Source organism: Spermophilus citellus (assembly GCF_964194105.1).
Source record: "Spermophilus citellus genome assembly, chromosome: 4".
NCBI classification, from domain to species: domain Eukaryota; kingdom Metazoa; phylum Chordata; class Mammalia; order Rodentia; family Sciuridae; genus Spermophilus; species Spermophilus citellus.
Window position 1 is genome coordinate 13,648,070 of NC_138185.1, and position 17,125 is coordinate 13,665,194.

The 17,125-nt window shown below is 45.8% G+C and overlaps 1 long non-coding RNA gene across 2 annotated transcripts in view; it reads right to left on the bottom strand.

Annotated features, from left to right (window-relative positions):
- The window catches only part of LOC308646444, an 85,928-nt gene that overhangs the window by 3,047 nt on the left and 65,756 nt on the right, over nucleotides 1-17,125 (bottom strand). For both annotated transcript variants that reach the window (XR_014021389.1, XR_014021390.1), the window contains 2 exons: nucleotides 16,572-16,679; nucleotides 9,313-9,493 (listed from right to left, as the gene is read on the bottom strand). This is a non-coding gene — a long non-coding RNA (uncharacterized lncRNA). The remainder of the gene's footprint in view (nucleotides 1-9,312; nucleotides 9,494-16,571; nucleotides 16,680-17,125) is intronic.

Here is a 17,125-nt window from a genome sequence, read left to right on the forward strand (position 1 = left end):
TCTAAAACCTGAATAATTAATTAGTTAGAACAACAACAACAAATCTCATTGATTTTTCTTGAACAAAATTGGTTGGTGTGATGTCCTTTTGTTTCTCACTGATTTTCTAAATCCAGATAGAGAATTAAAAAGCAAAAGCAAAATTATTTATGCTTCTGCAGTTTGGGAGTTGGCATTTTTCAAAGCAAATGGCCCAGTACTCCACAATTCCCTTCCAGCCCTACAGGGGGCGTTCATGAGTCCTTTGGTTGGGGATGATTATGAGGGAGGAAAGGAGATTTGAGGTTTGGGGTCAGGTAGGGTCCAACCATGGTGTGCGTCACTGTACTATCAGTGCAGCTGGGTGATGGGCTCAAGGAGATGAATTACACCATTGTATATGCTTGAAAAGGTACATGAAGTAAAGTTACAATGCTTAAAATAACACCAGCAGAAAACAAAAATCATGAGTTTACACTTCCTGTGTGATCTTGAGTAAATTACTTAACCTCTCTGGGCTTGAAATGTATTATCTAAAACAAGAGTCCAAAGGCAAATTACTCTAGCATGCTCAGTACACAGTAGCTCTATTAGAGAATCTGATGTGATGAGATGCTTTGCACTAAAGAAGTATTCAATAAATGGCAATAAACCCTCATCACTGCCATTGTCCCCAGCCAAACACATGCCCCCATTTCCAACACTCAGTAGAGCACGTGGCCTAGGAGCCTGACAGACTGACATGAACTTCAAGTACCTGAAGAGGTGAAGCAGGCTCTGTTCTAACCTCTTGTTCTGCCTTTCATCCCCTCTCCTTCCAAAGCCACTGGTAAGGTACAGTGGTGGGATAGCCCTCGCCTGGCCAGACGAAGGGAATGGGAGAGTCAGAGCTTGTTCCCTGCTAGCAGCCACAGGATGTCTGGCACACAGTAGGGACTCTGGCCATCCACAGGTGGGTGAGCTCACTGGAAGGTGACCCTGGGTTCGTGCTTCCTATCACTGCAGGATAAGGGTCTAGGCAGAATGTCCTGGAGCTCCCAACTAGGGCTCGGGGGCTGGGGTTCTGTGCTGAAAGAATGTCATCAGGTTGCAGAGCAATACAGGGGTGGATTCTCCCAGGACCTCACCTACCCCACCCACTGAGAGCAGTGCAGGAGCCCCCACCAGCTCCCGGGAGCAGGGGGCTAACTCCAGGCCCCTGAACTGTGCGGCCAGAGTGCATGCAGAATCACCACGGCCTTCGAAAACACACAGGAGCTCATGAGAAATGCTGCCCTTGTGCCATCTCTGACCATGAAACAGAAACCAGACATCTGTCACCCTCCCACCTTTCTCACAGATTCACAAGCAAGAGAAAAAGTCGGTTTTATCACAATAATCATTAGAACACAGAAAAAGGATGTTTAAATATATGGCAATAAACATATAGACACACATATAAAAAACTCTTCATTAAAAATGAAAAGGAGAATGGCATTTGAAAAATGCATTAGCAAGCTTAGGGGTCTAAATTTTAGAACATTTCTTCTTGCATCATAACGAACTACATCGTTACTTCTTAGAACATGTCACTTTTCATAAGATTTTAGAGCCATCAGAAAATCAGTATTTTCAAATGAGATTTCTCAGTCGGTATTCAGCTCTGGTACGAAGCCCATGAGAAGCAGGACCGGCTTTCCTATACTGCAGTCTGCACACTGAGCACCTCACAAAACCATGCCAGAGTGTTAAAAAAAAAGAAAAGAAAAGAAAGAAAGAAAAGGAAAAGGAAAGGAAAGGAAAGGAAAGGAAGAAAAAAGAAAAAGAAGAAAAGAAATAAAAAGCAGCAGCTATTATTTAAAGGGTTTCACATATAAAGTGATCTGTCCACAAATTCTATCACTGAGGCACATAATTTTTAAAAAAGCTACTCCCAAAATTGATAAAACTATATATAACACAGTTCCTAATTTCAAAATTTAAAAGCTGGTTTTATAGGTAAACTGACAAATTCACCCCATGAAAAATACAGATGTTAAAATGGAAGATAAACACTCCTGCTTTTTTTTAATTGATGATTTTTAATGGCATTGCTTTTTATTTTTTTCTGTTTTTATTTGTTCTAATTAGTTATACATGACAGCTGGAAAGCATTTTGATTCATTGCACACAAATGCTTTTAATGCTCCCAAACAGAAAAGGCCGTGTTTCCTCCCTCGTTGGAAGGAGAGTCACCAACTTCAGAAACCTCTCGGCATACAACTTCAGGGCAACGTGCATTAGGTAATCACAGGCGCCACAGGGGCTACGGAGGTCCAAAACCAGCTTCAGCTGTGTGAAATTAAAACAAAACCAAAATAACAAAAAGCAAAACAACAAACAAAAACAAAAAACAAACAAACAAAAAACAACCCAACAACAAAAAAACTTCCTTTGGTCCCAAAGAACACCTCACTAATTTTTCTTCACTCTCATTTAATCTTATGCATAAAAACAGCCAGGCTGGGAAACGAACAGCACAAGACCTCACCAGCGCGGTCAGTAAAATGCACACAGCAGAAGGCCGCGCGAAACGGCTACGCTAAGAAACGTGGAGGCAAAAATCAACGCGCACAAACCAAACTAAAAGGAAGTAGATGCAGCTTCGCACCACAGAGGCTGGGAAACGACGGCCGCGGACCTAGTGTCCAGCCGGTACCGCTCGAGCGGCCCAGGACACCCGCACCATCCGACAGCGTGAACAGCTGGTCGGGCTCCCGGGCCGCGGGCGAGCGGGGGCGCCGCCTGGAGACCCGGCCGGGGCCACCAGCCGGCGGCCGAGCGGAGCGGGCGCAGCGCGCCGCGGCGCCCCGCGGCCCGGGCGGCTGCGGAACCGACCGCATTATTTTCATCAGGCAGCCAAAGGAAATGAAAAAGCAGCGGGGAGGGGGGTCGGCGCCGCGAGCCACGGGCGCAGGTGCTACTTTCATATGGAAAGCACTGTGCTGGGGAAAATGACACCGTATCGCGGGCGCGGGAGCACAGGATCCTTATCAGCAGCTCGGGCTGCAATAAGCGCGGCGGAGATGGAGATCGGCGCTGCGGAGCGATAACGCCAGGCGGCCAGCGCCGCGCACCGCCGCGCACCGCCGCCAGAGGGCGACGCGGCGCCGTGGAAGCCGTCCTCCGGCTCTGCACAGCGCGCGGGGAGCGGGCATAATGACTGAGCCTCAATCTCTCAAATTAAGCATAATGATTAAAGCTCGCAGCAAAGAGAAAATCTTCCAGCTCGCCCCTGGCACCAGCCAGATCATATCCTGAATGGCTGCAAAAGCCTGATGAATTTCTTCGGGGAAGACAATGACTGGAGAGATTTCGAGTTGTGGATAAGAAAAATGAAAACTAAAGATACCGAAATGAATCTCAACAAGGCGTGAACTAAAACCCAAACCCCTGCCAACACAAACAAACCCTCTCCACATCACGAAAAGCGCATTATACACCTCGGGAAGGGGAGTTACTTAAAACGATGCTATCACCCTTTCATAATCACGAAAACCCAGCACATTCCTACTGCCGGCACAAGATGGAATCGAATAACTCCTCCACACACGAAATGATGCACAGATATAAGCCACCTTGGGGGACATTTTTATTTAATAATCTTCTCATCTGGGTTAGACCTTTTCAGATCTCGCTGTCGCCCCATTTTCTTTAGCAGCTGAAGTACATAAAGCATGCTGTACCCTGCAGAGCCGACAGCACTCAAAATGCTTTGCAAAACCTGCTCCGATTAATAGGGAAATATTGAAGAGTGGGCAATTCATCTTTTATTTGGTTCAAACAAATTACCTTATAGAACAGCAGAACACTCTAATTCCAGGGTGCCTGCAGCCCCGGCTCTGTGTGAAAATGAATGTCTCCCCAGAGACTGTGGTATTTGTTACTTAGAGCTTTGGAATTCGGTTATACCTTAATAAAAACATAATCTCTTTATGCAAAAGAACATTATTACTGCTGGTTTAGAAATCAATTATAAGGTAGGAAAATTAAGACTTACTTCTTCTGATTTGCCTTCTCATTTCCCTGAACAGGTTTCTACTTACTCTGCTAGTTAATGTCAAAACCTCCAATTCCTGCTGATATTGGTCACTACAAATTCTTGAAGCTGATACAGATATTCTTTCCTCTTGTCTTCATGGAGAAACTATTTTTTAAAATGTATATGTAATTAAAAACATATAAACCCACAAAATAACCCCAAGTGCCCCCTCTTATTTTGTTTCAGATTAAGGTTTGGCACTGGAAGAACCCTGCCTTTCCCTCATGCCCTAACTCCTTTCAGTTGTCATCTATGGCCCGGTGTGTGTGTGAGCTGGCATCCCAGCCAACTGGGATGACATCAGTTCTCCCAGGATGCTCCCAGTCTTTCCCCTGGTGGGCGCCTATGCTGTGTATTCCCAAAAGCCCCAGGGTCTCTTCCTTCTGCCATTTCCCACCTAAACAATCACCTCGGTGTGTGCAGCGGACAGTGCCGCTGCTGCCTTCCTGCAGTCAGCTCAGCACCAGCAAAGGGGAGTCTGAGAGCGCACCCCCCCAAGGGCAGCTCCGGGTCAGTGGATGCAACTAATTAGTTTCTCTAGGCCATTTCTAAACGCTTGTTTTTACACTCATCGTTCCTTTACAGCAAAAAAGAAAAAGGAAAAAGAAGACAAGACAAAAGCAAGACGGGAAGCAGCAATATCCTGCAGAGAAAGCCCTTCATGCCGACCTGAGGTCAGGCCTCGGCCCAGGCTCTCCCCAGCTGACTCTGGGCAAGTCAGGCCACACGAGGGGCCTGGTTTCTTCTTCTGCACCCAGTGTGCTCAGCTGTGCATCCATAACACCCTACACAGAACTGCAGCCCTGAAGGACAGGAGCTGGGGAGGAAACACGCTAAGGCATTGCCTATTGATAAAACAACATCCACTTTAAGATTTGGGATGGTGCATTTCAACAGAAGAAACCCAGACAACTGCACTGTGAATTTTTTTCTTTTTGTTTTTCACTGATTCCAGACATATCCAGGGCTTAACACGACTGACTAGAGAGAGGGAGCTTGTTTTTAACCCTCCTTCCTGCCTTTAGAAAATCATAAAGATGCTTAAGAACTCCTGTGCACAAGATCCTTTAAAATCCATTGAAGACAGGTACCGGGTCAGCTGCCATCAACTGATCCCCAAGAATCACAGCCAGCTCATGAACGGAGAAGGCAAGATTCTGGCGGACCTTCCACTAGAGGTACAGAGCAGATACACAGATCACAACAAGCAAATGTAATTTAATGTTCCCAACATCTTACATGGCATTTCTGGAGCAAAATGAATGCTGCCAGGTGTCAGCCACTTAAAGCACTATTTCATCAGAGACCAGTAAACACGCCGATCGGCATCCACAGGAAATCCAGGTCAGCAAGCCTGGCCGAAGCTTCCCTTTGCTTCCTAATTAAATAACCCTCCTCTTTCTGCACCTTCCTCTGAAAAGGCTTCCTTTACCTGCATGAAGACAGTGTTTTGTACGTGTCCTTCAGGCAGTGCCAATTCTGCCTACCCAGGTCACTGCCACCCTGGGAAGCTGTCTGCACAGTGTTTGGCTACGTCTGGGCCTGCACTTGGTCAGTCATCGACACAAACTGATTTAGCAGAAGCTGAGGGATTATAGCCTGGGAAATGAGAGAAAAAGGAAAACGTTATACTTTAGGAAAGAGGGTCAAAGGGAACAGCAAACTAAGGAAAACAAGCAATTTGGAATATAAAGGTGAAAACAACAAAGCAGAAATTTGGGGAGGAACAAGAGGCCTCCCCAAAGTCAAAGGGCTTTGGGGTAGCACCTGTTTTCTCCTGGGAATGGGTTTTGGCTTTGGAGGAAGTTCAAGTGGTGCCCACAACTTATCTGGAATCACAAAGAACAGTCTAGGTAGCTGTCTGCTTGGCATGGTTAACCACCTTGAGGTTGGGGGCTGTCTACTCTCTCCCACAATCACCCAGCAATCGCGGGCCCATGACCAACACCTAGGTCATTACTGTCTTCCAACAGATGGGTGGTGCCCCTAAGATGCCCCCTGCATACATTCATTGCTGTAAGGGCAAAGCTCCACCATAATCTAGAACACATGTGAGAACTTATTTGGCACCAGAAGCTAATCCATGAGAGAGAGAAACTGAACACACACAGTTCAACCAAAGAAGCTGTCGACTTTTGACCAAAAAAAAAAAAAAATTATTTGTATTAAACAGACACCAAATAGTAAGATGTCAAAATATTTCTTACATTAACTTTATTAAAATAATATTATAGATTGTTCAGAATATTTTAAACACTACTTTAAATTTTCTCTTTTTAAGTTAGAGAGAAAATGTTAGCAACACAGGTTATGAACCAAGATACATACTTAATATTGATAGAAGAAAATTATTTGGTTTCAATGTCTGTTCTTAAACTTAACTTTCAGAAAATAAAGTTTTCAGTTGCTCGTTCTTTCTTTCTTTTTCTTTTCTTTTTCTTTTTTCTTTTTTTTTTTTTTTTTTTGAGGAACAAGCCTATAATTTAGATTTGTTCTCCTCAAGGGGATGGGTTCATGCCTCTGCTCAGTCTCCAAAGGGTCACTGGTTCCATTTCTGGGGTTGCCAAGATCCTACAGAGTTGTTTGGGAGTATTTATCAATTTGCACCAGACCACTCCCCCTTCAAAGAAATGAAAGAAGCCAACCTAAGCCAAGAACATTCTCTGAAGTCAATGATGTCTCTCTAGAGGTTACAAACTGCTTTTGTACAGTTAGATATCATGTCGTACAGGCCAGTCATTTTAAGAGCTAGAGAAAATTGATTGCACATATTTTAATTCCAAGACTGCTTGTGGTCCTTACACAAAACAAAAGCTACTGTTAAAGTTGGTGAGTGCCAACTATGTGAGCCTGCTTGTACTAGTCTCTGAGCCCTGAAAACCTCCCCCGTGTGGCTTCCAGCACCCTCCAATAACATTCACATGTTAAGGGTAGACTGCCCCAGAGGAAGGATGAGGTTTGCAAGCCACAGAGTGGCAAGCACCTCAGTTTTCTGGGGCATAGATACTGCAGGGGCAGTGGACCTCTCAGAGGGCAGGGGGCAGTGAACTGAGTGAAGAGGTGTGGCGATGACAGAGAATGCGCCCTGTAAACTGCTTTTAGTTTCCACGTGGACAAACACTGTGCGTGTTTGCTAATGAACCTTTACATTAGGTTAACAATTAAAATGAACAAGAACATTCACCAGTGACATATTGGTCTCTGATCATTGATTAACATTAACTGAGATGGATCTGACCTTCTCCTTCAACCATGACGTGGATTTCTAGCTTGCACTTGAAATGTCATACTGTCTACCAGCTTAATGGATTCTGACAAATCAGCTCAACATATGATCCAGGAAAGTCGATTAATACAGGGATAGATGCTTCGTTCATTCTGAAGCATGCCACCAGAACCTTCAATGCCAAGGTTTTCACTGAAGTACACTATTTATTTTAACAGAATACGAGATAAATACAGAGGTCATCTGGTATGACAACCTAAGTTTTTTTTTCTCTAAGTTAATAAATTCACATATACTCACAATGTGTGTGGCTGGAATTATTATTATCCAAAGTCCTCGGGGTCCTGTTGAGTGTAGCAGTTACCAGGAGCCAAGTTGGGTGCAAGCCAACCACCAAGGCCAGCCCCTAACAGTGCCTGAGTTCAGTGCCCTGCACCAGCGCAGCAACAGGCTAATGGCTCCTGAGCACCCCCTTCCTTGCAGAATCCTGATGCTTGAGGAGATGGGCGTCTTCTATACCCTCCCCCATGCTGTACCCACAAATATATGGTGCAGCTGTGGCCAGAGAGGGGCCCTTGGGGAGAGGGCAGTGAGGTGGGTTTCTGGCATAGGATACCTTGCTCTTCTGAAGAGACAAATGGGAAACAGGCAGAACTGTCACGAGCACCTGGCAGAGTGGACAAAGATACCGAGTGGCCAGCCCTGGAGCTTCCTGTCCACGGCACTGCTGTGTCTCAGCATCTGGCGTGAGGGAGCTCTCTCCTCACTGTCCAAGCCTCTCAAGAGTCTGTTTCCTCTTCCTTCTTTTGCAACTGGCAGCTCTGGCTGGGCCCAGAAGAACCTTGAAGTTGAGCTGAAGTCCACAGCTCTGGCTCCTCACTATAAAATGAAGGCACAGGGGCACAGGGGCTTTTCCATCCACCCAAGAGCCAACCTGAAGCAATTGCTTCTTTCCCTTTCCATGTCTGTCTCTAATGGAGAAGCCCAAATACTGTCACATCAAGGTCAGCATGGTCACACCTTTCTACTTTATCCCCATGATCACTACAGCCAGGTCACAAGGTAACAGCATGAGTTTTCTGGCCCATTTTTTAAGAAAAAACAGCAACCCAGTATACCATCTCATTTCTTACTAAAGATAACTATGACCAACTCTTAAACATTTTATAATCAGGTTTTATGAATTTTGTTTTGCTTTGCTTTACTGGAGCAGGTCTATGGAGTATGAGAGTTGGTAAGTCAGTTTTATCACTAAGCCAAAATTAAAAACTGTGTGAACAGAGAAACAATTTGCACTCAGGCACTGAAAACCATAAGTCTGAAGAGCCTGCCCACCACGGCCTATGGTGAAGAGAAGGCTAACATCCCTGCTCCTTCCCTGATCACAGACCCCTCCCTGGTTTTCAGGCTCCACTCCAACCCCCAGGCACGGGAGAGCATATTTTAAAGTGGTCACAGTGAAGTTTAGAAGGAATTAGGGCGGCTCAGGAACCCCAGTGGAAGAGGGTTAGAAAGCTTCTAGAGACTCAGGAAGAAAGACATCCCAGGCCCTCTGACCTGGCTTCAGGCCCTGGACTACAGGAGGACTCAAGCTCTATGTTCCAACCAGCACCACTGCCAGGACACCCTGGACTAAGGAGCCCTGTGCAGTGAGGGGCTGGGTGCAATGATCTTTCCCTAAAGCCTCCATCAACTTTAAATTCTAGGAATTCCATGAGTCCACCCTCCACTATTATTAAAAGATGTAAATTACTGTCAGCAGTGACACAGACATTTATATCATTAATGCCCCCTCTCCCACGAATCAGTTCTTATCATCTTTGGAGGAGAGGGAAGGTACTTTCTGGTCCCCGCCCTGTTTCTGTGGAAGAGAATCAGTGTTATCAATCACCTGATTGATTGGATGTCTAGTTATCCCAAACATGACCTTAAGAATGAAATGAAACTTGCCATTTATCTTCTCTGCAGGGATATATTAATAAAAGAAAATGCAACTTTGTGATTTCTGTCACATCCTCAGTGGCTGAGGGATAGGGCAAATACTTACTGTGCTTTGTAATATCCTGGCCACAGAGAGCTCATTCCGAGATGATGAAGCCGGCAGGGGGATGTGACTGTCAGAGGCAGAGCTGGGATCTGCAGTGGACCTTCTCTTCGACCTTCTGTTGGCCTATACTGGGGTCATCTGCAGAGTCATACTGCGTGGCTCTCAGTGCAGCTGACGACACCTGAACTCAAGCTGCAGGAAGAGAAGTGTCAAGAAGCCAAATAGCTTATGTGACCTGTGGGGGCTCACTTCAGAGAAGTGGGCACCGCACACACACACCGTTCCCAAGCTGAACACGTCAGAATGACAAGGTTCTGGAGTCTCAAAGTGAGTTCTCAGTAAGATGTAATGGGCCGCTTACAGTAACCACTTCAACTAAGGGCCAGCCCCACACACAGCGTCCAATTTGAACTCAAAAGCCTCAGCCAGGCAAAGCCAGAGCTGGACTCCATCAGCTTTCACAGAAAGAACCCAATGCTACTGCGCAGCAAGCCTGGGAGGCCTATGCCATGCAGGGTATGCTCCCATCCTCTGTGAGGCCTGCCCATGGCACGCCCTGCACACCCGCACTCAGTGAGTTGGTGTGTGAGCAGATGAGTTATGACCTGCTCACCAAGCCCGGGCTTCCCCCCTTTGTCCATAGCATGACTAGGAGAGACCTCCTAACAGTAAAGATGATATATTTGACATATTTTTCTATAAAAATAAAACTGCATGCTTCCAGTGTCCAGCCTGCCAACACACACACACACACACACACACACACACACACACACACACACACACACACCTTCCTGCATCCTGTTTTCTATGAGTTAAATTTGATGGACCCCAAGATTCATTAAAATACTTAGAGCTTGCAGCTGGCTCTCCTCTGTGCCCAGGGCAAGTCCCCTCTTCTTAGTGCAGCACACTAGGCCCTTCCCAATGGCCTAAGGGACATTCCTGTTATGGTCAGTTTACAAATAAAACATGTCATTTATTCCTGTATCTTTGGGGTTACAGATGCCTTGGAGAACCAAGGAAAGCTATAAGTCCTTTCTTACAAAGAAGTTACACATGCCGTACATACAAGATGCCACAAACAATGGTTTCAGAGAACTGAAAGAACCCTCTGGAACTCACTCCTTGACCTCCCTGGCTGGTGGACTCCCAGCCATCCCCCAGAGCTCAGGTCAAAGTACTGGTGTACTCTGTAAGCAACTCTCGCAGACATTTCCTCTGTCCCCAGGAACTACACTCTTTAAGCTGGCTAAGTCTCCTCCTCAGCCAGTCCTCGCCATGTTCCACATGGGGCTGCCTGCATAATCCCCTCAGCAGATTCCAAGAGCTTCAGGTGCCCATCACAGGTACCCAGCCTCCAGCTCAGGTTCCAGTGCTAGGGATCAGGGTGGGTCCCATGATGTGTTTTCCAAACAGACCTCTGCCTGCACCTGTTAGAAGTGACGTGTTACATGTGCTCTTTCCTTTAGAAAACTTGATTTAATACTCTCCATAAATTTAAGGACAAAGACTAATCACAGGGCTAACTGGACCTTCACATTTCCCTTCCTGAAAGCTTCACCAATCTTCACCCAGCAATAGCAGTAAGTGGTGTTTTTTTCCAATTCTCCAACTCAAGGAAGAGTATAAATATAGCAGCACCATAGAGAAAGCAGAGTCATGATAATGGATATAGACAGCAGGGTCTGACTCTCAGATCAGATGCCAAAAGGAGCTCTAGTCAGAAAATAAAAACACCCCAAGATGAAGCTGTAGTCTTCCTAGCCACACACAGACAGACACCTCAGAGTGCAGCCAAGGGCTGAGTTAACAAGCTCCAAAAGAAGCGTCACCCTTAGCTGCCTGTAACAAGAAAGGGCATCAAATAGGGGAAAGACATCAGCGTCCATGCACTGTCCTTTTCTTATAAAACTGCCTCAAATGATGCATATGTCTGTCTGCAGAACAAGGAGGCTCAGTCCTTACAAGAGTCCCACGTGGAGACACCTCCAACTGTCCTGGCCAGGGAGAGAGCGAGCCGATCAGTTTTCTCCACATGTGCATAGTGTATGTAAACTCAGGCACACACATGCATCAACATGCAGGCCGGAGGGGGAAGGAAGTGGCCACATGCAATGCACAACACAGAAACATCTCGTGTTCTCTTTAATGACAACAAACCACCTTTACGTTGAACATCTGGACCATTCGTCTTATGCTCCTGCAAACCAGGGAGGACTTCCTGACTCTCACATCTAGCCTCGGGTCTGCTACAGCCCTCTTCCTGCGGCCAAGCCCCGCTCAGAAGCTGCTTTACATCCTGGCTTATATCAGGGACAGGAGTTTGCCAATAAAGAACACTAGAGAACACATCCTTTGAATTCCTTGGGCAGGCTGGCTGCTGATGGGAGGTCATTAATATCAGAGAGCTGTGGGAAAGCACTGGCCCCGAGCAGGATTTGGGCAATGCGGCGCTAGTCACAGCAGGGCCTTCCCCCAGGTTTTCTGTGGGGCTGGTAGAGGGGCTACTGATAGGCAGGAGACACTAGTTTCCACTGATGTCCCTTCCATGAGTGGATCTGGCACTATCTGCATAGGCCTTGTTGAATCAATAGGTTAAACTGAAGGAAGCAAATTTGTAGTGTCATGTGACAGACTGGAAGGGACGTGGAAAAACCTGAGACCTACCTCCTCACAAGCCCAGTCCTTCTCCTCCTCCTCTAACTGGTCATCCACCATTCGTGTGCCTCCCAGTGTCAGATTAAAACGTAACGAGTAGGTAAGAGGCCCAATTCACTCCCTCTGAACCACTGGGAGTGTGGCGGACATGAAGAACATCATGTGACAGCCAGGCTGAGCCTTCCTCTGCATTCCAGTGTAGAGTGTGCCTGACACTGCAGAAGCACCTCAGGGGCAAGTTGTACCCACTTACTGCTCATTTGTACTTCCACTAGGGGGCAGGCACTGGGAAAGAAAGCATGTGGAAGCTGGCAAGAACTGGCTATTTGTTGGCCACTGAAAATCTTGATGAGGAAGATGCAGCACCTGGGCCTGACATTCAGCAAGTGTTTCATGAATTCTGATGGAGCAGGCTGGTGGGGAGGATGGCCCCATCTTCAGATGACCTGTGTCAGCTGAGGTGTAGCGTGCCCACTAGCGCATGCCTGCAGGACGCTAACAGTGGACAGACACTGGATTACCTCAAGGCGTTGGGTTGGTAGGCACCCTTACACCACAGAAAAGATGGACACTCCCAGAGACAGCATTGCAGGCCTCAGAGGTGGGCAAGAATGCCACCCTTATTTGCACAGAAAACCTACATCACCAAAGCGCACTTGGAAGACTTTGCATTTTTCCTGTGTAAACTATCCAAAGAACTTCATTAATCAAAAAGTAAGAGAAATTTTTCTTTATAGGTTATTTAATCACTACTCTCAATGAATATTTTATCTAAATTTAAGAGACATGGTAGCTTCATTATTTATAACCTAGTAGTCATGTTTCAAAATCATTATTGCAATTACTTTTTGCTTCTTTACATAATTAAAGCTCTAATATTCCATCCTGCCCAGAAGGTCACTGTCACTAAACTCAAGACAAGATGGTAACTGCAGGGATTTTAGGGGAGTGCTTGAGGTGCGACTGGATCCTGGTGTTGACCCTGGCCAGGAGGCACTACCTGCTGGGACTGGGCCAGCCAGAGGCAAGAGCAGTCCTGCCTTAGTGGAGGGGGGCTCAGTGTGCCATTGTCTGGGACATGCAGGCCAGCCCTGGAGGAGTTTGCAAAGATGGAAATGAAGGGGCACAGGCACTGGAAGGCAGCCTGCCACACCTGAAGCCAGAGTGCAGCACAGTGAACAGGCTCAGCCTGAGGTGGAGGCCAGGCTTGCTGACAGCTGACCGCCAGACATCTGCTCCACTGTGTCTGCCGGACTCAGCGCTATCCAGAGCATTAGACAAATCCCCAATAAACTAATTTTTAACAGAAAATAAGCAAAAATTTAGCCCTATATAGTTTTTATTTTTTCTAAAATATTATTTATACAACAAATAGTGACAGATCATATAAAGTATTTAAGCAAAATGCATTAACCATGGTGTACTTACAACAGCAACAGAAAAGGGAACAACTCGGTTAGTATTTCCTTCTCGATTCTAACTTCGACAAGAGTGAGCTCATTGCAGATAATAAGGTGTGCACCACTTTCTTAATATTCACCCCCAAACTTTTGATACTTCAGGTGCCCTAATTTTGACTTCAGATGGTCTAAATCTGATTATGCCACCAACCAGGGACTATAAGGACACAATACATAGGCACAAGCCCTGAGGCTGGACACAGTGAGACAGGCGGACACAGCACTGTCAGCACTCACCATCCACAGGGGTCACTGACAAGCCTGATGAAGAGGGGAGAGCAGAGCTCTGAGGACCCAGGGCGGGGATGGGTGGGGTCATAGGAAGTACAGGCTTGTCGTGGGCCCCACCATGTTATCTAAGTAGAGCTCAAAAAATCTGGAGATCTAACAAAGCACACACACACAAAACGTAACTATTCAACTCTGAGTACCCTGGGGACGGGCAGAACCTGTCTTACTGCACAGTGATGGCAGATCCCAAAGTAGTACAAGAGGGAAACAACCCTGGTCTAAAAGGAACCCCTGGAGACACGAGAAAGTAAGAGAAGTGGAAGAAAGAAACACATCCTTCACCTCCTGACTTCACTGTAGGACTTGGTTAAATTTAACAAGATACAAGGGAAAGCTCAAAAAAAAAAAAAAAAGTTGGGGGGGGATATAACTGATATTTGTTATAAACACAGAGAAAGACTGTACAAAACTGAGGCTTAATGGCTGTCCCTAAGCGGAAACTAATGGCAATGCAAGCAATTCCTATTCACAGAAGACCAAGTGTGTCCCGTGGAATGCAATCAGGTATCACTTTGGATATTGATCTGTTTTGAATCCCTCAAAGTTTACATCAATATTCCTTGGTCAGACTACAATCGTGTGCTACTTTGAGTTCTCCATTAAACTGGTTGTACTATCTTACTGGTTTCCATCATTAATCAATGAGTTAAAAACATAATCTTTGACATATGTTCAGTTATATCTAGGTGAAGGTCATGATTACATCTTCTTTTAAAATTTATCCTTTAAAAAGGCTTTGATTTTAATATCATAATGTAAAATAATTAGCTTAAAGTGTTCCACAAAGGGGAATATGATACGATCATGGAACTATCTGCCTACAGAAAGATCAGCATTTTGGCCACTGCTGCTCCTCATTCAGATACATTAGGTGGAAAATAATACTCACTGTATTTTCAAAGCAGCAAGCCCATTAAAAAATTGTTCTTGGGTTACAACCATGGTGACATGGCTTATACTTCAAATAAAACAAAGTGAGTTTCTAAACCTAAATTTAAAAATCGATTCAAAAATTATAGTTTCTGAGGTTAAATTCCAACCACCCAGGTAGTCCACTCTGCCAAATGAAAGTGAGTGCCTTCTGAGCACCTGGCAGCTCTCCAGTTGCCAGTTGGGCACAGGGGAGACAAAGATTAACAGGATGTGGTCCCCGTCCTCAAGGTCCCTCTCCACAAAACCTGCATGAAGTGCTCTGAACAAAGGTCGACAGAGGGCTGCCCAGGGAGAAGTGAGTGGGCTCTGGCACAGTGGCCAGGTGAGTCTGGACAAGGAAAAACACCACAGAGCAAACCCAAGCTGTGTTTTAACTTTGCAGAAGGTCCAATCAGGCAGGGAAGACCCTTGTGGGAGAGCAGAGGCCCAGAGGGCAGAAGAGCATAAAGCCTCAGGGAGCTGAGGGTCACCTGGCTGGCTGGTGAAGTGGCTCTCTGTGCTGTTATATACCAGGATCACATGGGGATTTATAAAAAGTATAGATGTGTGGGCTCTCCTCCTTCCTCCAGCTTCTCCAGGATTCAGATGAATGTCCAGAGGTGAAGCCCAGCAAGGCCAAATAGAACAGAGCAGGTGACTGCAAGTGAGGCAGAAAGTACGTCTGTGAAGGGGACTGAGGCCAGTAAGGTTTTGGGCTTTCAGCTTACACCAAGAAAAAGTATCCATGGTTTGGAGGCCCAGAAGCAAGGTGAGAGTGAGCAGAAGAGCAGTGAAGAGGGGACAGAGAGTGACTTCCATGGGGAGAAGAAACAGGGAGTGCGGCCTGAGAAGAAGCAGTTGCCACATCTTCAGGAGAGGCGGGCTACCTCCATCACTTCCAGACCAGCTGCCTAGTGCTCAGGAGTAAGAATTTCAGAAGTCGAGAAATCTGAAGTTGATGAAGGCAGAACTGAATTGCCATTCCAGAATAACAGACTCATAAATATAAAACTTTTACAAATGATCTGGAAAGTGCACTAAGAAATGAATCAGCAATTATAATTGGCAAAACTATACGTACTGAAAATTTCTTGTGGCTTGTTGTCCAACAGCATGACAAATAACACCAAAATTTGTAGCGTACACCTTAGAGAGGCAAAAGGCATCCGCATTATTCCTATCTTTTTGTCTTAACAAATTTAAAACTAACAAGCAGGAACCCTGAGAGCAATCATGGCTCCAGTCAGGGCGCTAACAAGCACTTACCACGCCTGCCGCCCACACAGCATCAGGCTAGGGCCTCTGCTGCACTGAGAACACAAGAGCTACGAGAAGATGCCAACTTCTAGGATTGTCTGGCTCCTAATTGATCTTGATACATAATGTATTTGGTTAGCAATAGGGCAAAAAGAGCCCCTTCACATTCTCTGCATGGTAAATGAGACCCGTTGTCTTGCCCACGCATCACGAGGACAGGCTAGAGGAGCAGGGCCAGCAGGCAGAAGGTGGAAGCAGAGGCTATTGAGAGAAGGGCAATGACAGCTTCCAGGAGGAACCTGACACCAGGTGACAAGAGACCAAGTGGGAAGCTGGAATTGGGTTTGGAAGGTACAGCAAAGAGAAGAGGGTTCCGGCAGGAACTACCCCAGGAAACCTAAGACCCTGCAGGTCTGGCACAAACCTGGGCCACGGAAGCAGTGGGTGGTGAGGCCTACACCCCCAGCAGGCAGGTCCCGTCCACTCCCACCCCAGGGCTCTGTGTACTTCCTATCTGCAGCAAGAAGTGGAACACTGCCAAATATTTCCCTACACAGTTCACACTGGCTACATCTTTTCTCCAGATGTGCATCTACTGAAGGAGTAGACAGAAACTTTAGAGAAATCAATTCTGAATTTTTTGATTTTTAAAGAGTTTTGAAACTCTTAAGTTCCTACCTTCTGAACTTGAAAGTATTTCCCATCACCACACAGTTCACAGAATCAAGGGAGGAGCAGGTGTTCAAGTATGTCTTTGCTCAGCATTGATGTCATTTTTCAGATTATCTATAAATAAAAAGAAAATCAGAATCACTTGAAATACCGAAATATCTAAATTACATGTACCAATGACAAGATAGTTTCCAAAAGCAAATATTTAAAATATTGCCAAAATAGCCAAGAATGATAAACACAGAGCATCTTCTTTTGAATTTTATCAAATTATATGATCAAGAGACAGATATTTCTCCACTGTCACTCACATAAGTGCCTGTCTAAAGCTCAAGCCATCATCTTCCAGGTACACACCATGTGCCCAACACGTGAGCACACGGTGGAAGTAAACAGGCTCATTCTACCTTCCCCAAAATGCCACAGCATGGATATTATCCCACTTCTCCAGATGAAAAAACTAACACTGACAACGGCTAAGTAATGTCACTGAGAACAAACGGTGGTAATCTGGGACATACAGGCATAGCAGGTCATGGCATATAAAATGCTACATGGGC